Source organism: Pan paniscus, chromosome 16, assembly GCF_029289425.2.
Source record: "Pan paniscus chromosome 16, NHGRI_mPanPan1-v2.0_pri, whole genome shotgun sequence".
Lineage (NCBI taxonomy): Eukaryota > Metazoa > Chordata > Mammalia > Primates > Hominidae > Pan > Pan paniscus.
The window spans coordinates 78,338,334-78,361,546 of record NC_073265.2 but is presented as its reverse complement, the minus strand read 5'-3'; the positions used below and the strand labels follow the sequence as shown (position 1 = coordinate 78,361,546).

General features: G+C 48.9%; 1 protein-coding gene and 1 long non-coding RNA gene across 6 annotated transcripts in view; one reads left to right on the top strand and one right to left on the bottom strand.

The window, feature by feature from the left end:
• ACAN (aggrecan) overlaps window positions 1–13,411 on the bottom strand; it is a 71,518-nt gene extending 58,107 nt beyond the window's left edge. For all 5 annotated transcript variants that reach the window (XM_063596906.1, XM_034939376.3, XM_063596907.1 and 2 more), the window contains exon 1: window positions 13,034–13,411. The gene's annotated coding sequence lies outside the window, so the exon portion shown is untranslated. The remainder of the gene's footprint in view (window positions 1–13,033) is intronic.
• Window positions 12,878–22,270, top strand: LOC134729104 (uncharacterized). Its single transcript, XR_010109987.1, has 2 exons — window positions 12,878–13,393; window positions 17,961–22,270. It is a non-coding gene; the product is annotated as an uncharacterized LOC134729104 (long non-coding RNA).
• Window positions 22,271–23,213: the final 943 nt, after the last annotated feature.

The window sequence follows — 23,213 nt, the reverse complement described above, 5'->3', positions numbered from 1 at the left end:
TGGCTCTGACTCTGAGCTGAAGGAATCCATATGAAGTTCTTGGGCATGGTGCGTTGAAATAAACAGGAGCTTACACACATACCTTGATCCATGGGGCCCATTCTGGGTAACAGGCCTCTTTGCTTCTTTTTCTTATGCTAGATATCAGGGTATGTGAGTAAAGACTGAGAAATTTGCCTTTTCTCTAAGCATAGTGCATGGAACAGCCAGGCAACCATGAACTTTGGAATCAGAGTCATGAGTTCAAGTCCTGATCCTACCACTTACCAGCTATGTCTCAGTGTTGTTATCTATAAAATGGGAATAATTAGACCTACTTCATAGAGCTTTCTGCTGCTTCAGTGTGAAGTATGTGCACACCAGATTTCAGCTCAGATCATACAATGGCATTCATACACTTTCTACTCAACCTGCCCAGTCTCTAGTTAGCATAAAAGCACTGACCGATGGGAGAATACATCATTTGTTTAATCCATCTCCCCCAAGAGAATGACTTCCCTTAAATCCCTTTGATGAAGCACAGGTCTAAATACATTGACAGCAAGTCAATAAAGGGTGTTATATGTTGAACTGAGTCCCTCCCACCAAAAAAAGATACCTTATGTCTAAGCCTGAACCCCCATTGCCTGTGAATGTGACCTTATTTGGAAACAAGGTCTTTGCAGATGTAATCAAGTTAAGATGAGGTTGTTAGGATGGGCCCTTAGTCCAATATAGCTGGTGTCCTTATTGGAGGGGAAGATGTCCTTGTGGAAATACAGACACACAGGGAGATCACCAAGTGACAGCCGAGGCAGAGATGGGAGTGACGCAGCTGCAAGCCAAGGAACACCAAAGATTGACAGCTGCCACCAGAAGCCAGGAAGGGGCAAGGAAGGATTTCCCATAGGTTTCAGAGGGAGCATGGCCCTGCCAATGGCTTGATTTCAGACTTCTGGCCTCCAAGACTGTGAGACTATAAATGTCTATTGTTTTAAGCTACTCAGTTTGTGGCACTTTGTTATGGCAGGCCTAGGAAATGAATACAAGGTAACTTTTTATTATAACACTACTACTAATCTAAAAACTTCTTTATAAACAACAGTCCCCAATCTTACTTGGTAGTCAACCTCAGGGTCGCTTAGATTTCTCAGGAAAACTATTTCCTATGTCTGATCTCAATGGCTCCTTCTTTTTTTTTTTAATCGGTGCAGAACATTTCATGTCTTGAAATTGTTCTTGATGGTTTTTTTTTAAAGACCTTTCTCTTCTGCACTTCTACTTTTTTTTTTTTCTTGAGTTGGAGTCTCGCTCTGTCACCCAGGCTGGAGTGCAATGGCATGATCTCAGTTCACTGTAACCTCCTCCTCCTGGGTTCAAGCAATTCTCGTACCTTAGTCTCCCAAGTAGCTGGGATTACAGGTGCCTGCTGCCTCACCCAGTTAATTTTTATATTTTTAGTAGAGATGAGGTTTCACCATGTTGCCCAAGCTGGTCTCAAACTCCTGACCTCAAGTGATCCTCCCACCTCGGCCTCTCAAAGTGCTGGGATTACAGGCATGAGCCACTGCGCCTGGTCTTCCCCTTCTACTTGGAATCCAATCTTTGTGGCTTTCTTGGCCTGGCTTCCTGACCCTCAAGCTACCACAGGACCTCCCCTTCCATTCCCACTGATACACAACGTGGGCTCTCTATTTCTAGTGGAACCAAGAGAGGGGAGAACCATATTCCAGATCCTCCCTTTTATTAAGGAAAAATCAAGAAGTGAATGTTTTTTCTGGATTTCTGTCCTGTCTGGACTCAGAGCATCTTTTTTTTTTTTTTTCTGGGGTCCACACAGGACAAGAAAAACCAAAGTTTCAGCTGGAGGTAGAACTGAGTCTGTTCAGCCACCTTAACTGGCTGAGAACCACCAAAGGTTCTTCTGGTACATTTAGGATTCCCCACTCCCTAGTCCCAGGAGAGGAGGACAGGGGATGGAGGCAGAGTTTGGTAGGGCCAGAGGCAGCCCCTAGCCCTGCACCAGCACCTCCCGCCTCACAAGTCTCCTGATAGCATGGACATGCTGGCTAGCAGCTATGACACCTGAAGAGGAGTTCTTGTTGATCCAGCCTTTGTAGTACAACATCTGCAGCGCAGTCCCAGAGAATGGTTGAAGGAGTCGGGTACAATCAATTGCAAAGGCTGCACACTGGCACAACTCGAGGAGTCGCTATTCCCATGGACCACGATGGAATGGTGCCCTCTGGAGTGATGCATTGTGGGAGCCCTGTGTACAACAGAACCTGCCACACTTTCCAGGCCTATCAGGAGCCAGCCCTGGCTTTCGTCATCTGTCCTGTCCCTCAGCTAGCTGCAGGGTGGCAGACAGCATGTGGCTCTTCTTGCATTCCTGAGGCCCCTTTCTGCTCCAGGATGGTAAGACTATCTTAAGAGCATAAGTAGGCAGAAAAGCAGCTGAGAAACTTCAGTTTGGGCAAGAGGAGGCAGTCATGATCATCCAAAAATTCAGGTTCAGAGATACCAGGAATGGGTCTGGGAATATTCATGATTTACAGCAGTTACTGTTTTGAGAGCCCTTGCTCTTGGGAGGTACTGTGGTTTAGCTATATTATCTCATTTTACCCTCCCAACAAATCTATCGGGAAGGAGTCATTATACCCAATTCACAGATGAGGAAAACGAGGCACAGCAAGACTAATCAACTCTGTCAAGGTCACACTGCTGATGAGGGATGGCTGCTGATGAAGTCACTTTGGTGAGCTTGGAGCCCTTCTATCCCATCCACTCCTGGAAGACAATGGCTGAATGGATTCTTTTGTGAGTCTAAGCACTAGATGTCATCAGGAGGGGAACTAGGAATAAATATGTAGGTACCAATGTGCCAGAGTCACCATCACAACTGAGGAGAGACCAGAGGGAGCTGGAGGGTCAGGGGAGGCCCCCAGGGCATGGAGCTGGAGAGGACAGAAGCAGATTATTCTGGAGGTGAGGTGACAGATATTCAGTGTGGACCCTAGTGGCTGAGAAGAGGTGCTCACTGAGATCTACAAAGTCACGAAGGCTGAGTAGCCAGGGAGACTACATCTTATTCTCCATCCTAGCCCCACTGCCTGACCTGCTTCCTACTGTGGCACAGAGGTGATAGGACCCTGAGGCTCAAAAGATGTAAAGGAAATGAGGTGAAAGATGGCCCTGGCACATGCTGGGTAGCCCAGTAGTGATAAGGCCCCAAAGGTGGTAGCACCTAAAAATATACATTTATTCCTAAAAGCAGCTCCTCCCTGACGATGTTTGAGTCATCACGAACTACTGAGAGAAGCTGGGGAGATATGGGGTTGGCATATGGAAGTGGCCATCCCTCTCCTCAGTTGGGTCACTGGTGGCAGAACATAAGCTGGCCCAGGTGGTGGCCATTCTGACTGTGCAGAGTCCCTGAGCCATGGCCACAGTAAAGACATATTCTTTTCTGAGTCCCAGATTTCCTATATATGACAAGAGCAGAGTGCAACATATCAGTGGCTTTCAAAAGACAGAAAACTGGAGATGTTCTAATAGAATCTGGCTGTACACTTCTTGACCCACCTCTCTAGCCCCCATGGGGTATCATGGACTGACCCCCGCAGACTCTGAAGCATGGTTTGAAAAGCTCTGAAGTTATTTGTCCAGCCAACAAACTTTTCCTGACCACCTACTGTGTGCCAAGCATTTCCTAGGTGCTGGAGACAGAGAGTGACCAAGACAGATGGGGCTCATGTCCCATGCAGCTTTTGCTGCATGGAGATTTCCAAGGTCCATCAGCATATTAAGAAGGGACCCAAAATTAACTAGGGTTAATTTTGTTCAACCTTGACTTTCTCTGAGGGATGAGATCCTTTTCACCTACAAAGCCTGTTGCTGGCCTTGGAAGGCATGTTCTATAGAAACCATCTTGGAGAACCAAGGGAGAAAAGGTCCCTGTCTCAGGAAGGGAAGTGGAGACAGGAGAAACTGGCCATGACCTCCTCACTCCCCTTGGTGGAGTGAGAAGGAGTGCTCTTTGTGGAGCTCAGGAGGGCAGAGAATCACCAAGGAAACTGACCAGCCAGAATTTCTAGATAATGATAAGTTAAAGAAAAATGCAGGGGATGGGAGTGGGGGTGTTTGTTTTCTTTAAATCAGATGGGCACAAAAAAAAAAGCTTCCCAAGAGGAGGTGACATTTGAACTTGCATGACCAGAATGAACCAGCCATGCAAAGCCCTGTGGGAAGAGCACCTGGGCAGGGGGACCGAGAGGGCAAAAGTCCTGAAGGAAGTGAGAGGCCGGGGGCTGCAGGGAGGTGGAGGAGGGGAGAATGATGTGAGGAGGAGGGGATACCAGCCAGCTTGGGGGCCTGTAGGCCAAGGCTAGGGATTGGGCTTGATTTTAAGTGAGACAGGACCATCTCTAAGGTCTTCTAAATGCCTCTGCAATCCCCAGGGGGCTGAGAGGAAATATGCAAATAACCTTGATCAATTGCTGTGTGCATCCAAGGGCTAGTCATTCCGTGCAGTACTTGCAGTGACTTAGGAGCGGGTGGGAGTCCTGTTTTCCAACCGCTGAAGCATCAGCCTTATCTGGTGTACATAAGTCTTGCTGACCCTGCTGTGTGCAAACCCGGGAGTCCCTGGGTCACTGAGAAGGCAGATCCAGAGAAGAGGGCAGATGGGGAGGGCCTAGATGGGGCTGCAGGAGGCCGAGGCGCTAACCCCAGGGCTAGGCTCCTCCTTCGCTAATGAAGCCATCCCCACTCCTAACCCTCCTCCCGCTCAGGAGCGGGTGTGAAGGCAATCTAAGCAATCAGGTCTCCCACACCAGGTGACCCTCTGTCAAAATATTAACAAGTCACAACAGAGACCCACATGGGTTGCGTTTAGGAAACAAGTGGGAATCTCAGAACAAGGCTGCTTTAGGGGGAATAGATAGCCTGGGGATGGGAGAGAACAAAGCACCTGGCTGGGTCACGTGAGTCTGGGGTGGGGGTGATGCCCATGTATGGGGCAGTGAAGTCAGGCGACAGAGACAAGCATGCAAGCAGGGCACCTCTTTACTCAGCTCCAGGGGCTGCTGTTCACCCCCATTGGTGCTAGTCCAAGTCTTCCAGGGGACTGGCACCCACTGGAGTCACCCAACAGGCCAGGGAACAACAGAGGGTTAGGCCCTCAGCTCACATAGGGGAGGCAGGTGGCCAGGTTTGGATAGGGAACAAGTGGAAAGGCAGGAATCCCCTGGGGTCAGAGCCCCACCCCACCCCACAGTGAACTCCACTGAATGTTCTACCTCATTGTTGTCTTCTAATCCAGAGAAAAAGGAAGAAAATGAGTACCCAGCATGGCCAGCCTTTAGAGGGAAGGTTACAGATGTGAGATGTGGGGCTTGGAGAGCGCTTGCTGGGTCAGTGAGTTCATTTGAGATTTAGGATTTTAAGCCCTACCTGGTGGGGTCTCCCCTTGCCCCTTGGCCTGGGTGCAGCTGCTGTATTCCTGCTGCAGGCTCAACCTGGGCCAGTGCCTAGATTAGCATCTTTTTAGGCTCAAGTCCCTCCATCTGCTTTAGGAAAAAAAAGCTTCACGGTCAAATTCAGTTTGAAAAACTTGGTGATTTCCAAGGTCCATCAGCATTTTGAGAAGCCCTGCAGGGAAGAGACCCAAAATTAACTAGGGTTAATTTTGTTCATCCTTGACTTTCTCTGAGGGATGAGATCCTTTTCACCTACAAAGCCTGTTGCTGGCCTTGGAAGGCGTGTTCTATACAAACCACCTTGGAGAACCAAGGGAGGAAGGGCCCCTGTCTCAGGCAGGGAAGTGAAGACAGGAGAAGCTGGCCATGACCTTCTCACTCCCCTAAAGGACAAACTGGGGGCAGTGGCTGTAGTCCTGCCCTTGGGGAAGGAAGAGAGCAAGTGGCCCAAGAGGCAGGGCTAGAGAGAAGAGCTTAGAACCAAATACACTCTGAGGAACTGTTTTGGGCTTTAAACTAGGAGTTGACAAACTAGACCACAATGGAATCACCTGGGGCAATTTTGAAAACCACAGATTCCCCGCCTCCAAGCCCCCATCTCACTGAAGCAGAATCTCTTGGAGCACATTAGGGCTTCAGCCACCCGTATTTTTGAAAAGCTCCTTAGATGCAGCTAATTTTAGGGACTGAAGCCTAACTCTAATGACACCTCCAGGCCTCCTTTTCAGTGTCTTGTGACGTTGAAAAACATTTACTACATTCCTGCCTGAGTCATCCTAGAATCCAGGCTTCCCCTGAGCCATCTGGATATGCAGGTCAAAGTGAGATGGGCTGGAGGGGAGACAGGGAGCATCTGCTTGGGGAGGGATGGAGTGAGGGGAGGGTCAGGCCAAGGGTCCAGACTTTGCTGGGAAAAATCCCCTACACAGGACCCGAGGCGGCGGCTGAGGCGAGAAGGCCAGGTTTTCTGAGGGAGATGGGAGGCTGAACTCTGACTTGCCTTACACATTTCTCTTCTAGAGGTTTTTTTTTTCCCCCAAAAAATTAGCCCTGGAAACAGCAAGGACATGGAGGGACAGAGCCAGAAGGTGTCCCAAGGGTGGACAATGGGTAACCCAAGGACCAAATCTGTTTAGAGTTGGGTTCTGATTGGATGTCACAGCGTTGCTGTGATCTGACGCTTCCGTTTACTGGCTGGAATGGGACTTGCGTGGTGTGAAGGGAGGAGCCTCAGAAGCCTGGGTGCAAGAGCAGCCTGTGAACCCCCATCCAAGTGTCCTCCGCTCTCTGGGACTCAGCCTCCCCCTCTGCATAATGAAGAAGACGCTGTGGTGACCCATAAATCCCTTTCTGCTCCAGTGTTTTATGACTCTGTAAAATAGAAGCTCAGGAAAGCTTGACAGTTTACCCAAATCCACCCCTTTGGCTAGTGGCTTTTAGTGAGGCCTTACTTTATCATGACTTCAACTCCATTTTACAGATAGGAAAGTGGAGGTATTCAATGACATGCCTGCATTGAGATAAATCTCCAGGGTCCTGATCCTCATTTGGTCCTCTTTTCAGTAGCTGGGCTCACCTCAGCTCTGGAGAACCCCCACCCCTCTACCTCCCACTCCCCATGGGGATGCCCCTGTGGGGCTGTCACGGTGCAGCTGCTGTATCTGCAGTGCTCTCTGGAGGATGCAGCTGCCCGGTGCTGCAACCTGATGCAGCACGTTCTGGGAACCAGAGGTCCCTGCATCTTGCAAAGGATGGAGGAGTGACAAAGTGAAGGATTGCCCAACTGGGTATTCTTGGTGCTCTCTTTGTCAAGAACTGAAAGGAATTTATAGTACTATGGTTCATTCAACTAGTCTGTTGTATGTGCCTGGCCCTGGGTTAGGGACAGGGCACACCAGACACCAAAGGTGCCTGCATCGGCTTCAAGGCACCCCCACAGGCCTCCTTCGGAGGTCCTCACTGGATCTTGGCCCATGAGGGCAGGCTTAGCATCTCCGCGTTATAAATAAAGAACCTGAGGCTGAGAGGTGAAGCAGTTCCCCCTAGGTCATATGGCCATCAGTGCCCAGTCCATGTGACTCCAAGTGCAGTGCTCCTCCCACCACACACACTGAAGGGAGATGCTCACACCACCCACTGCCCCTCCCCCAAGCAGAGGGAATACTATGGCAACCCTGCCCCAAAGAGCAGGCTTCTTTGGCTTCCTGATCACACGTGTGGATGCTGTAATTTTCCGTAGTGGGGACTTTAAAAGCCTCAAATATACTAATAACAGTTGCCATTTTATTGTATGTCTAATTTGTGCCAGGTCCTTTATTTGCTTTAAAACCTTCACAACTGTACCATGAGTCCATCTCACGGAAACAGAAACGCAGTGAGGCTCAGAGAGGATAACTGACTTACCCAAGGGGATACAGCTAGGATTTCAACCTCAGTCTGGGCCACCAAAGCCCACATTTTTTCTAATTTACCATGGGGGCTCGGACTTTTCTTTTCCTTTTCATTTATTGTCTCCTCTGCACTGCCTACCTAACTCTCCTTCTTGTCCTATCCCCTCTTTTCCAGTTGCCGTGCCCAGTTGGGCATGGCCTGGCCCATGAACTAAATGAAGGTCTGCAGCAGGGTGTCTCAGCCTTGGGACTATTGACGTTTTGGGCCAGATAATTCTCTATTGTGCATGTATGTGGGCGGGGGCTGTGCTGTACACTGTAAGATGTTTCACAGTACCCCTGGCTCTATCCATGAGATGCTAGCAGCAAGCACCTCACTCTCCAGTGGTGACAACAAAAAATGTCTCCAGACATGGCCAAATGTTCCCCGGGGAAGGAGGGCAAAATAGCCCCAGGTGACAGCCACTGCTGTATAGAAATGAGGGGTCAGGTTCAGGTTGGTTACAGTCCGTCTTCCCCATTAGACTGTAAGTAGGTGGAGGGCAGGAAGAGTGAGTTGATTTATTCACTGCTATGTTATCCATGCCTAGCACAGTGCCTGGCATGTAGCAAGTGCTGCTGAAAGAATGAATGAATGATCTCTGGGAACACGACATATTCTGTGATGAGAACCTGAAGGTCTAGATCTCAGTCCAGATTCTTACCAACCTGCTCTGGGGCAGCAGCCTGGGGCATATCCTTCCCCTCTTTGGGCCTAGGTCCCTTTTGCGATCTCTTAAATGAGGACCATCACAGGCCTGGAAGGCCCTGGGCATCTGTGATCTGGGGACTGCCAGAGACCAGGGAGCTGAGGGAGGCTGTCTCCCAGGTCAGGCATTGCAGATCTGCCATGTCCCGTGTTTCTCCTTCTTACCCTCACTCCTCCAGTCAAATCAATTACAGAAAGACAGGCACCCCCGCCCCCACATACACCAAAATAGTGACCTACACAGAAGAGGTGGCTCCTTTTTTGAGTGTGTATCTTAAGAGGAAAAATATGTAACCTCAAAGGTAACCAAATATCCAAATCGTGATGCCCAGCATCACACACCCCAAATCCACCTATTCATGAGTTTAACAAAAAGCTTCTTTAGGATACACTGTAAGGCCATTGAGAGGGAGAGAAGTCACCTCTCACAGGCCTGGCCAGCCCGCAGGGCCCGCCCTCCCAGCATGCATGCACACACACACACACACACACACACACACTCCACCACTTACAAGGAGGCTCTGAGTTTTTAAAAGTAAACTCCACCGTTTCCGTTCTTGCCCTGGATTCAACTTTTGAAAAAAGAAACCGTTTTACCGTTTTCCCTACAAATTCCCCCTCTCTGGTCCTCCTCTGGCCTGCACTCCCGCTCCTTCTCCAGCCCTCCCCTTGTTCTGCCGGCCTCCCAGTGGCCCTTCTTCAACTGCGTCCAGGGGCCCAGACTCCCTCGCAGGGATGGCTGTGTCCTGTTGGATCTGGGGGAAGGGGAGCAGCCACTCCCAAAGTAGCTGTCACAGAGACGGGCCCTTCATCCCACTGAAGGGGCTTCCTTTAAGTTATCAGGGCGGCAGCGCGGCTACCATCAGGACATGAAGCATGGCCACGAGGCCAGGCCGTTGACAGCAGGAGAGGAAGGCTCCTGTTCCCAAGATGTGCTCCTGATCCCCTTTCCCAGGGCAGCTGCTGGCCTGTCCCCTCCCCTGCTCTACTTATAAGCAGACCTTCCTCCATGCCCTGCTTCCTCTCTGACTCTGGGTCCTCTTCCTTGAACTTGCCTTTCCCCAACTCCAGCTTCCACCTCAGCTGCCTTGACTCCCCAGCACTTGGTGCAGTGGCAGCAAGGATGCCCCAGCACCTGCCACCTAGGGCCACAATGCTGAAATTTCTGAGACAGAAACATCATTGGGACCAATATAGTAAAAAAAATTAAATAAAAATATATGCAAATATCAAATTTGTATATATTTGCATATATACATTTATATTATAAACACACATACCCTTATAGAGGGCTTCAAAATAAATAACAGAAACAAAAGTTTCCAGAAACAGTACTTACCTTTGCTACATAGGAGGCACTATGAGATTATCTGGTATTTCCTATTTTATTAAGAACCCCGCTAAATTGATTTCACAACTTGCAGTTGGACAAATCTGGTGCTAGACATCCCTGCAGCAGCAGAGACAGACTCAAAGTGGGACTCTAGGCAGGGTCTCATGGGCTTCCTTTGGCTCAGCTGAGGTCCTCCTAAGGGCCCAATAAGAAGGGTCTTGGGAGGAACCCAGTTCTAGAAGGCATCATTAAAAAGAAATTCACTGGCTGGGCATGGTGGCTCACGCCTGAATCCTAGCATTTTGGGAGGCTGAGGCAGGCGATCACCTGAGGTCAGAAGTTCGAGACCAGCCTGGCCAACATGGTGAAATCTCGTCTGTACTAAAAATACAAAAATTAGCTGGGCGTGGTGGTACACAAGTAACCCCAGCTACTCGGGAGGCTGAGGCACAAGAATCACTTGAACCTGGGAGGCGGAGGTTGCAGTAAGCCAACATTGGGCCACTGCACTCTAGCCTGGATAACAGAGCAAGACTCCCATCTTAAAAAAAAAAAAAAAATTCACACCAAAAGTTAGGACACACAGTCTCTTATCAAGAGAAAATATTTGAAATTTTTGCTATCCATAACTTGGGGTTTGTGACCCACAAGGGGGCTTAGGAGCTGTTAGAGGAGAGGAATTAAAGTTTGTGGTGCTTGCTGAGAGCTGGACAAGGCACACACTTTATGTCTTTTAATCTTCACAAAAATCTCTTATCGGAGGATTTTTCTCCCCTTTTTAGAGAAGAGGAAATGAAGCCTCTGGGAGGCTCAGTACCCTTAGCAAAGCCATGTAGCCAGCGAGTGGCTGAGCTGGAATTTGAATCCCAGTCTTCCTTGCATGCAGGCTGTCCACCCTCCTGGCTCTTGCCCACTGTCTCAGGAGGTGAGCTCTCTCTTGGAGCTCCCTCTCTAATTGGGGAGGGGGCATAAGAGGAGGAGAACGCTCTGCCTCGGCATGCAGGGGTGAGTGGCTGCCTGGGATTGGGCGTGTGGGTGTGAGAGAGATGGGGAACAGGGGCAAGAGGTGTGCCTGGGTGTGAGGAGGGCTTCCGAACATTAAACAAAATATTCCCATTTAAGTATGATTGTCAGTGAATATTCTAGAAAAAGAAAAACATTCATTTACTACTAGAATTAAGAATGATAATAGTAATATTAATAATATGAAACAGTTACTGAGTACTTGCCCAGTGCCAGGCACTACGCTAAGCCCTTTGCTTGGGTCATCTCATATCTGCTGTTTATTGAGTACCCGCTGTGGGCCAGCATTGAGCACAGAGCCTGGCACCTAGGTGGCGCTCAGCAGATATTGGAGAATGAATGAAAATACCAGGCACAGCACTAGAAACTACACGTAAGAATATCTAAATTAAACACAGCTCAAGGTAACCTGTGGAATTCCAGCATCTCTCTAAGAGATATTTTCTTCCTTTGGACAATTCCTTCTTCTGAAACTTTTTATACTGGGGAGATCTACTATTCTGCAATCTTTCTTTCAGGTTAGAACCTCTCCTCCCCACTGCCGCTCAATGCTTCCTCCCCCAACAAGCTTCAGGGTTTTCTTCCCCATTGCCTTTCCATTTCCTGCAGTTTCTCCCTGGAGCCTGTGATTGACAAGCCAACACTCCTGAACCGTATCTTCATAGTGCCTCCAAACCCACCTTGCCCAGGGTGCATGAGCAACCTGATTGCTCCTTGTCCATGGCAACCCAGGACAAGAAAGAGAGATAAGGATTAGAACCCAAGAATTCAGGACTCTTAAATCAGGACGAGGGACCGACTATGGCCTCAGAAAACCTGGATTCTAGTTCTGCCCTTGCCCCTAAGTCACAGTTCAACCTTCAGAAATTCATTGCACCTTTCTGGGTCCACTTGCCCTCCTCTTCAGACGAGGTGGGTGAATTTTCAAGGTCCAGAGTCCCCTCTAAACTGTCAGACACCCACCCACTGCAGCACCCAGGACCCCAAAACACCGTGCTAACCCAATTCAGCTTTGTATTTTCCTCCTGGCAGCCAGCCCCACAGAACCAGAATTTACACATCAGTCAACATTCTGGAACTCCAGCTTCTTCATGCTGAAACCCTAGTAGGATCCTGTCAGAACCCAGCTCATGGCTGAAAGGAGGATAATGATGGAAAAGTTTGGGTTGGATCCTGTCTCACAACCAGAGACAAGCCCCCACCCCCGCAGCTTGCTCTGCCCAGAGTGTGGTTCAGTTGACATACTGACAGCCTCCAACCCAGCCCCAGGGTTGGAAAGGGCTCCTGCTCCACCAGCATTGGCTTCGTTTGAAGAGGAACCCACAGACGGAAAAACCGCTCGTGGTCGTGTGTCCTCAACTCCCCTCCCCTTTCTTCCTTGAGAAATGCCCCTTCTTGGTTGGACACCCGTGTGTTCAGGGCACTGCTCTCCTCTCCCCTGCTGGCAGTTCAGTAGCTCTGTCCCAGGTTCTGCCACTCTCCCCTGGGCAGACTCTTCAGGCACTCTGTTCCCTGGAGTAAGCCAAGTGGCCAAGGATGGACTATCTAGCCTCGGCTTAGGACCCGCTGTGTCCCTGACATAGTGTCCATATGATTTCATTTATTCTTCCAGACCCCGCGAAGGCCTTTTCCTTCTCAGCTGACTGAGGGCAGGCCAAGGCTCAGGAAGGTGAAGCACACCTTCCAGCTCAAAAGTAGCACCTCGGCGATTTGAACCCACATTCCCTTGACTCTGAAGCTGCTACTCTGTCAACCATGGGTCTTTCCAGACCCTAGGATTTAAAATCACCTAGGTGTTTGGAGAAAAGGCTCCCTTGTTCCTTCATCCTGGCGGACTAGGAGACAAGTGCCCCTCCTCACGTTTCCTTTGCCCCATTCACTGAGTCTGCAACAGCCAAAAAGTTTGCTCAACTCCACCGCGGACGCAGCCGGTGGATGTGCTGCGCCCCCGGCACACATAGCTCTAGGGCGGAGACCCAGGCAGTGCAGCCCCCAGCCCCGGGGCGTGCAGCCTCAGTCCCGTTCCTGGCTCGCCCGGCGCCCTGGGAGAGCCTCGCTCTGGAGGGAAGGAGACAGTTACCTTGAAGAGTTGGACTCCCTTCTCCAAGAACTTCAGTCCCACACACCTGGCGAGGCGGCTGGGGGCTCCTGGGGCCGGGAGGCCCGGGTCTCGCTGCGTAGCGAGGGAGACGCTCTGCGCGGGCGCTGCGCACCCCTCCTCCTGCCGGCGTCCTGTCCGCAGGTCCCCTCGGGCTGTGGCCGCAGCGGCAACTGCTGGGTTGCGGAGTCCTGGCTGGCTGAGGGAATGGACACTGAAAGGTGCCCGGAGACCCTGGCACCCGCGTCAGATGCCGGCCGGCGAGGGTGCTGAGAGAGAGAGACCTTGAGCAGCGCTGCGCGCGTCCTCAGCTCTGCGAGCCCCCTCTGGAGCGGCGGGGAGGTAGGTGGGCGGGCGGGCGGGCATGGCGCGCTGTGACACATACATAGGGACGGGCGGGGGAGGGGAGGGCCCGTGAGGGGTGGGGGCGGGAGGGGGCGAGCGCAAAGGGAAACCCCACCCCCGGGGACCGAGGGGCGGCCGACAGGGGGAGGGGAAGGCAGAGGCGTCTGGAGCGCGCTGGACCCTGGCTCCGGACCGGCGCGCCGATGGGGAAGCCGGCCTGCGCTCAGGGCGCGAGAGGAGCGCTCCCCGGGGCGGCGCGGACCCGGCAGCTCCGGGGCTGGCGGGAGGAAGGCGGCGCGAGAAGGGCTGGAGGGCCCGCGTCTGCATTGCGGTCGGCAGCTCCGCAGTCGGAGGGGCCCAGGAGGGCTGCACCCTCAGAGAATCCCCAAGTGCCCGGACTCTGAGGCCGCCGCGGCCGGACAGGGCTCCCGGGCGCCCGGGCGCCCGGCGGGGTTCTGCAGCTGAGGCTGGGCACGACGCGATCTAAGGAGGGTGCAGCCCCCTACTGTCGGCCACGATTTGGAACGACCCTCACCGAGGAGCTGGCTGAAAGTTTTTTTGGGGGTGGCGTACACCGGGATGGCAGGGGATGGTGGAGAGGGGGAGGTAAGGCGTCAGCGGGGAGGCGCACGGGGAGCTGCGAGTCTCTGGGTCTTCAAATTCCCCGGGAGAGACCAAGGACATCTCATATGAAGCAGGAATTCTCCAGTGTCTCTACAGTACTCTTTAATACTGTTTCCAGGAAAAGGAGAAAAAGAACTAGCAGCTTTTGAATCCCTCCTATGAGCCCGTTGTGTAACATACATTAACATTTCATTTAATTTTTCCAAAGAGCCCAACAAGGTAAATATGGCAACTTCCCACCTGCCCCTAACCAAAGATGTGAAAACTGAGGCTCAGAAAGTGATGGAGATCCCTCTTTAAGGTGGGACTGAGTTCCAGTCCCAGGTCTTGTGCTCTCTGCTACACAGGCTGCTGGTTGAGCCACAGCACCTTCGGAGGACTCAAGCTGGCTGGTGACCTTCAGAGTTCTTGTGGAGGAAGCTGGTGGTGCTTCACACCAGGATGTGGTGGCCACAGTCAGGATGGTGGTGGAAACTTCCTGACCCTCTCATTGGGCAAGAAGAGGAAGAAGTGGAATCTTTCGAGACTCCCCACTACAGAGATAATAGACCACACTTTAATCAGTTCCTTGATGAAAAGGAACTGAAGTGCCTCGGTTTCCCCAGGGCGACTCCACTGGAATTATGTGGTTATTTTACTGGCCATCTCTGCCTGGGGGCGGGACTGGCCCTGGCCCAGCACATGCTCTGTGAGCCGCCTGTCTCTCCCCTGTCCAGGGCAGTGAAGCCCCGTCGGAGGGAGCATAGTGCCCACTCTATCTACCCACCTCTCAGAGCAATGGCTAAAGTGTTCCAGTGGTTGGCCATTCTTGATTTCACACTTTTTCTACCTGAGCGTATTGAGTCAGGTCTGTAAGTCTTGAAGCATTTAGGACACAGACAAAATGCTGGTGACCGAAGCCCCTTAGGGGGTGATAGTGGCTTCTCTCACAGATAAAAAAATGAGATGAGGCCGGGCGCAGTGGCTCACGCCTGTAATCCCAGCACTTTGGGAGGCCGAGGCGGGCGGATCACGAGGTCAGGAGATGGAGACCATCCTGGCTAACACGGTGAAACCCCCGTCTCTACTAAAAATACAAAAAAATTAGCCGGGCGTGGCGGCGGGCGCCTGTAGTCCCAGCTACTGGGGAGGCTGAGGCAGGAGAATGGCGTGAACCCGGGAGGCGGAGCTTGCAGTGAGCCGAGATCGCGCCACTGCACTCCAGCCTGGGCGACAGAGCAAGACTCCGTCTCAAAAAAAAAAAGAGATGAAATCTTAATAGTTACTGGCCTCAATGCCTGGACCAGGGAGAAATGACCCTCTGGGAAAAAAGCAGTCCCTGAAATTCCAACGAGGTCATGGATTCTCATGCCTGTGTTTACCTGATGCCTTGTGGGAGAACAAATTGCTCTCATTTGTAGAATGGGGTCATGTCAACATTCATCCTAGGGCAGGTGGGGTTAATGAAGAACAAGTCAAGGGCAAATATTAATTAGGCGATTTATCTTTGTATTGAAGGGAACAAATGTTTATTGATCATCTGGTTTTGTAATGAGTCTAAGAAACATATATTGGGCACCTATTATGTGTCAGATGCTGCTTGGTACAGCAGCCTCTCAGATGGATGCCATTCCCATTTACACACTAAGAAACCAAGACTCAGAGGCCACCGAGGTAGTGAATGGGATTGGAGTACAGGCTGGTATGAATTCACACTCCCTACCCCTAAAGGATACAAAATACCCAGGATGATGGCAACGCATTTGGACACTTTAAAGACAGTATTCAGAGAGTCAAAGGACATGCGTGTCAGAAGGCCCTTGGTGGCATACACAGGCTCTTCCTGTCCAACTCAGGAGCTCTGTTCCGGTGTAATATTTCTGAAGCTGGTCATCCCTCTTCTGCTAGAATACTTTACAGTTGCCTAATGCCTTTTCCAGGCTGCCCGATGCAATCTGCTGTAAACTGGCAATTTCTAACCTCTTGCTGCTCAGAGTATGTTCTATAGACTGGCAGTGTCACCTGGAAGCTTATTCAAAATGCAGAATGCCAGGTTCCCCAGACCTACTGACTCACAATCTGCATTTTAACAAGATCCCTCCCGTGTTGTATATGCCTGCTGAAGTTTGAGAAGCACTGTGCTGACATCATTCAGCAGGTTCTACTCATTCAATCACAAATCACAGAATAAGAGAATCTCAGAGCTGGGAAGAGCTCTTGGAGAACTTTAAGGACACCCCTCCATAGAGTATGTCAGTCCTGTCCATGAGGTTTCCCTCAAGTAGGACATCAGACTCGGCTTGGATGTGGCCATGAGTTTGACTCCCTTCTGAGGCCACATCCAATTTTTTCACATGGTTCTAGTATTTAGGCAGCTTTCAGCTTTCACAGAAGCTCATGCCCAATACTATGGATTCAGCAGTGAACAAGACAGGCCCATTTCCATCCCCCCAACCCTAACCTGTCCCAGGACCTCCTGCCACATGATAAACCTTTCTGTGTTTGGAATCAGTGATCTCAAGTCTCTCCCTTCTCCCTTTTGGATTCGGTCCAGAGGAGAGCTCACCTCAATAACCTGGGTCCTGTGCTTCTGGTAATGCAGCCAACATTTATGTGCTTTTATGACAGCCTCATCATGACTCATTTGGAGCCTGCAGCCAGCTCAGACTTCCTTTTCACAGTGCTTCTGCCACCTAGCATCTCCTTTGGCTTATCCTGGTACAATGGGTTTTTCCAATCCAAGTGTGGGGCTTCATTTTTGCTTCTTTTAAACATTACACTAACTAATTCAGTTTACTACTTCAGATCATCTTGGATTCTGACTCTGTTATTCTATGTGTTTGCCATTCCTCTTAGCAGCAGACATTCTACAAAGCTAACTAGTGTGCCACTTCTATGTTTTCATTCAGGCTGTTCATAAAAATATTGCCTGGGACAGAGATTAGGGCTGAGTTCTAGAGCAGAGCACTAGAGACAGCCCTCCTGGAATGAATGACATAATTCGATATTCCAGTTATAATGGCTGTGTAACAAATCACCTCAAAACTGAGTGTCTTAAAACAATAGTTATTTAATATCTCTCATGGTTTCTATGGATCAGGAATTTGGGAGAAACTTCGCCAGGCAGTTCTGGCTTGGACTAGCTCATGAAGTTGTAGTCAGATGTCAGTTACAGCTGCAGTCGGCTGAAAGCTTGACTGGGGCTTGAGGATCCATGTCCAAGGTGGGTCGCTCACGTGATTGGTGAATTGGTGCTGGCTGCTGGCAGTGACACAGTGAGTGCAGTGCTTCTGTGTCATAGGTTTGGAAGTCCCACACAGGGCCAGCCCTGAACTAGTGTGGGAGGGTCATACAGGGTGTGAATACCAGGGGATGGGGATCACTGGGGGCATCTTGGAGGCTGGCTTCTACACTCCATTAAACTAACTCATAGAGCATGGCCAGTCCCCCCATCCATCTGACTGTATTACCATGGAGTGCTTATTTCTGTCCCGTACATGGGGACACCATGAAGGTACCTTGCTAAGTCCCAATATAAGGTGCTTGCAGAATTCCTCTGAAGCATTCATTCCAAACTCTTTTACAAGTGAGTGGCCCAATTCTGCTCTCTAGAGCAACACAGTCTGCCCCCATTTCAACAGGGGCAGCCTCCAGTTAGTGCGGGAGGGTTCTCACATCACCCTTCATGTCTCTCCTCACAGGGTCTTTGACTGTTTCCCAAGGGAGTGTTCTTCTGGAGTTTGCTTCTGGATTCCTCACTCTCTGCGAACCTTGTTTGTGGATGCCCCTCAAAAATGCAATGCCCGGCATTAGATGCACAAGCCCAGGTGTGAACTGATTAGAGGGGAGCCAGGACAACTCTTTTCTCTAACCATTTGGATATTCTGCTCCTACCGGTATGGCCAAACATCGTTGAGTTTCGGAACTACATCTCACTGTTGCTTGATATTTAATCTTGCAGGCAATTAAAATGAAGACTGTTTCCATGCGGGCCCCCATGAAAGGGATTCCTGTGTATCTCAAGCAACAAAGAGAGCTGTGGAGCAAGGAGATTCCCTGTGTAATCGGGAGCATTGGATGTGAATCCCAGGTCTGGCATGGGAACCTTGGGTGAGTTTCTTAACCTCTCTGGATTTTGGTTTCACATCTGTAAAATGGAGCTATCTTATGGAATTGTTGTGAGAATTAAAATAAGATATGGAATGTCAGCCCCTAGTAACTGATCTGGCTCAAAGTGCAAGGATGGTTAATTTTCTTCCTTCCCCCTAGCCCCCACAATTTGGTGTGCCTGAGTAAGTACATTCTCTCCTGTGTGCTGTTTTCTGTGTTTGTAAAAGAAGCTAAAAATACCCACCTCATAGGACTGTGGCAACGATGAATACTATATGTAATATGTGTAGAGAACGTTGTGATCCTTTTTGGAAGCAAAGGGCCATAGAAACATGATATAGAAAAGCCTTCTTATAGCAGAACTGGGCCAGGGAGTGGAGTCTAGTGAGAACTAGTGGAACACTTGAAAAGTGCTGTTTTATTACTTTAACACTGTACAAGTGGCAAAGTAGGAGGGAAATGTTATAATAAAGAACATGGAGACAGTTAATGAAACACTCACAAGCCTCCACGGGTCTGTGTGGAATAATGACATACAGTAACGGGAAAGTGCTGTGTCACCAAAGACATAGAAATTGAAGGGCACGTTTAAGGAAACTCTCTTAAAGCTTCAGTTTCAATTTTTTTTCTGAATTCATAGCAGATTCTTATTTTTAGTAAAACCCTGCCATTTATAAAAGAGGAAATTATGGCAAGCATTTCATTCATTACTCACTAGTGTTTTTTTTTTATCATTGAGAATACTCAGTGAGTGATGCTGAGTGGAATGTTACGTATCACCATCATCATCAGCATCCATCCCACCACCATCATCACAACCACCACCACCACCACCGCCATCATCATCATCATCATCATCATCAACAGCTTTTTCCAAGCAAGTCTGGAATAAGAAGAGAAGTAGGAGGATTTAGGCTTTGTACTTCCTGGTGTACTTCCTGGCAGCCCCAGCCCCTGAGGCTCATGTGATCCTGCTCACCTTCTCTCCCTGACCCCGAACCCTAAGGGGCTCCCGCACTCCAGATCGTAGCTGGCTCTTCTCTATTCTTTTCCTTATTCCAGCCATTAGAGTCTTTTGGGACTGGCTTCTCAACCTTTGTCACATTGGGCTTGATATTTTTAGTTTCTTTCAGTGGTAAATATTAGATTATTCAGAAAAATTGTTGTCCCAGATTTCCACACGTGATGGTATAGATACAGAATATACACTTATAAAATAAGCAAAAATGATATCTCATGAACATTTGCTAGAATTGAAATAGAAGAGGTGCAGACAGCAACCCCATAGCTTAAAAATGATCTGCTAAGATGTGGGCATGACTTTTCCCCAAAAAACTTGGCACTCATTTGATATTATAGTGCGGGGGAACAGTCTTCCTGACATTTTAGTGGTTGTTATTGCTGTATTTTTTTTTAGGGCATATTTTTTTAAGGGGAGAAAATGAAGAATATGTAAGGAAAAAATCAGTACTTAGCTGGGTTACCTTTTATTCTTAGGACGTTTACTTGTTAGCATTACAGTCTTAAAACAGTCATCTACCAAATACATTACCAACAGGCATTTCCAAAATGCTGAGAGTACTCTATCTAGTCTCAAATTCTCAAGTTCAAAAAAATGGAATGCCAGTTCCTCCATGGGCTGACACAGCCTCATTATTATGGCCATATTTATTTACTTATTTATTGTAGTAACATATACATAACATAAAATTCATCATTTAAACCATTTTAAGAGTACAGTTCAGTGCCATTAAGTACATTCACATTGTTATGTAATCATCACTACTATCCATCTTCAAAACTTTTTTTATCTTCTGCAATGAAAACTATGTACCCATTTAATAATAATTCCTAATTACCCCTACCCTCTGCCCGTAGCCACCACCATTCTACTTTGTGTCTCTATGAATTTAACTACTGTCAGTACCTTATGTAAGTGGATTAGCGCCAAATTTGTCTTTTTGCGATTGGCTTAGTCACTTAGCATCATGTCTTCCAGGTTCAGTCATATTGCGGCATATGTCAGGATTTTCTTCCCTTTAGGGTAACACTTATTGAGCTCTTACTGCCTACCAGGCCTTGTGCTATGCGCTTCAACAGACCTCACAATCACCCTATGAGGTAGGGAGTCTCACTAACTCCATTTCACAGACGAAGAAACTGAAGACAGGAATGTTTAGAAAGCTGCCTGATATGGTTTAGCTCTGTGTCCCCACCCAAAACTCATGTTGAATTGTAATTCCCAGTGTTGGGGGAGGGACCTGGTGGAAGGTGATTGGATCGTGGGGGTGGATTTCCCCCTGGCTGTTCTCGTGATAGTGAGTGAGTTCTCACAAGATCTGATGGTTTAAAAGCGTGTAGCACCTCCCCCTGCACTCTCTCTCCTGCTCTGCAATGGTCAGCTGTGCTTGCTTCCCCTTCGCCTTCCACTATGACTCTAAGTTTCCTGAAGCCTTCCCAGTCATGCTACCTGTACAGCCTGCAGAACCGTGAGTGAATTAAACCTCTTTTCTTCATAAGTTACCCAGTCTCAGGTAGTTCTTTACAGCAGTGTGAAAACAGACTAATACAGTGCTCTACTAATTAGCAATGGTTGCTAACTAGTAGAAGCAGGGATCTAACCCAGGCCACCTGGTTCCAGAGCCTTCATACTTTACAACTTTTAGGCCAGGTGCGGTGGCTCAAGCCTGTAATCCCAGCACTTTGGGAGGCCGAGGCGGGTGGATCACCTGAGGTCAGGAGTTCAAGACCAGCCTGACCAACATGGAGAACCCTCGTCTCTACTAAAAATACAAAATTAGGCAGGCATGGTGCCGCATGCCTGTAATCCCAGCTACTCAGGAGGCTGAGGTGGGAGAATCGCTTGAGCCTGGTGGGGCAGAGGTTGCGGTGAGCCAAGATCGTGCCATTGCACTCCAGCCTGGCAACAAGAGCAACAACACTCCATCTCAAAATAACAACCATTTACTGAGTACTTACTACATACCAGGGACTAAGCTAGGCACTGTGCCAACACATTTCCCTCCCTCTCTTCCTTTCTTTTATAATATGTGATATATATAAAGTGCATCTTAAGTGTACAACTCAGTGAACAACATTGTAGTCACACCCAGGTCAATATGAAGAAACTTTCTAGCTCCTTTGAAGATCCCCCCACCCCAGGGCGACCACTATTCTGACCTGACTGATAGATCAATTTTGTCTATTTTTGAACTTGATTGGATGTTATTTTCCCAGGTGTACTCCTTTGGGTCTGCCTTTCACTCAAACTGGAGGTTGTAAGTCCCATTCATAGGGCAGCACTAACTACCCAGCTCCCACTGAATGTTGGCACCAGGAACTCAGGCTCACTGTTGCTACATCATGTTGTTTCTGCAGTAGCAGTAGTTATTATTTTTTCTTTGGGAAACCAAACATCTGGATTTTTATGTAAAATCAGATGATGATTAATTTAAAAATTTAAAATATGGCATGTGCCAACACATTGAAGGGTACGTGCAATGACTGCATCTGCAGGTGGTGAAATAATTCTATGGTGACGGCAGTGAGAGTGGACAGGAAGGGACAGGAATCACGGATGGCCTCGAACTTCTGAACCTGAATGATTGACAGAGGTGGAGTTGCTGCAACAGCAACAGGAAAGTGGGGAACTGGGAAGCAGCTGGCTTGGGGACAAAAGATGGAGCGGGAAGTGCTTGGCTTGGGGAGAAAAGACGGAGAGTTTAGTTGTAAACAAATTGGGTTTTTAGAGGTAGAGGGACATCCAGGGGGAGGCAGCCAAACGGCAGAGAAATGTGGGTCTGGAGTTCAGGGAAATTATTAACCTAAGATAAGAATGGAGCATTAAGCCAGGTGCGGTGACTCTCGCCTGTAATCCCAGCACTTTGGGAGGCCAAGGTGGGTGGGTTTCTTGAGCCCAGGAGTTGGAGACCAGCCTGGGCAACAGGGCAAACCCCATCTCTACAAAAAATACAAAAATTAGCCAGGCATGTTGGTGTGCGCCTGTAGTCCCAGCTATTCGGGGGTGCTGCGGTCGGAGAATTACTTGAGCTTGGGAGGTCAAGGCTGCAGTAAGCAGAAATCATGCTACTGCACTCCAGCCTGGGTGACAGGGTAAGATTCTGCCTCAAAAAAAAAAAAAAAAAAAAAAAAGAAGAAGAATGGAGCATTAAATTGTATTCAACAAATGCTAAAATATATCTTAATTGCTTACTAATTAAGGGAGAAAATGGAAGCGGCAGAAAAGATGAAGAAAGGGAGGCTATTAGACAAAAATGTAAGGATGCTGAGAGAAACAGAGAGATCTAGAAACATAGGGAGGGAATGCCAGAGACCCTCACACACCCAAGAAAATGTGCTGCGTGTGAGGAGGTTCTAGAGAAAAAGAAATCGAGACATTGTCAAGCCACGAACTTTCATCGGGCAGACAGCTAGAGTTTAATTGCATGACAACTGCATCTTGTGGCTTCTAGGACTTTGTGGCCAATGAACTTCATAAACAGTTGCATTTTTGCAGCTCTGTGCATCAGTGAGGCTGGAGCTTCTTGGCGCTTACTCCCAGACCCAAGGAAATGAGATCAACTACAAACTTGGGGATCAGGTCCACCCTGAAGTCCCATATCAAGTCAGAAGTCCAACCCCCTAAAAGTGACGCCAACCTGCCTGAGGATCCCCGGCTTAATAAGGGTCTTGTGTAGCCTGGTCTGGAATGTACAGGGCCGTTAGAGCCAGTTTAACCTTTGAAGGATGAAGGCAAAAAGAGGAGATATGTGTTGAAATTCCCTCAGCAGGAAGATACTTTCTTCTTACCCCTTCTTGCCTCCTGTTTTACACAGTTGGAGAGATGATAGCACCAATTTGTCCTGCTGTATTGCCTATAGAGTAAAACCCTCCACCAGGTTTAAGTTGTGTGTGTGTTAAAGAAACAGTAGGCATACAGCTATCAAAGGGACACATACAATGTAATTAGGAAGCAAAAAATTGACAAATCAGAGTGACTTAAAGCCTCTTAAAACCCCATCTCTACAAAAAATACAAAAATTAGCCAGGCGTAGTGGCGCATGCCTGTAGTCCCAGCTATTCAGAGGGCTGAGGTGGGAGAATT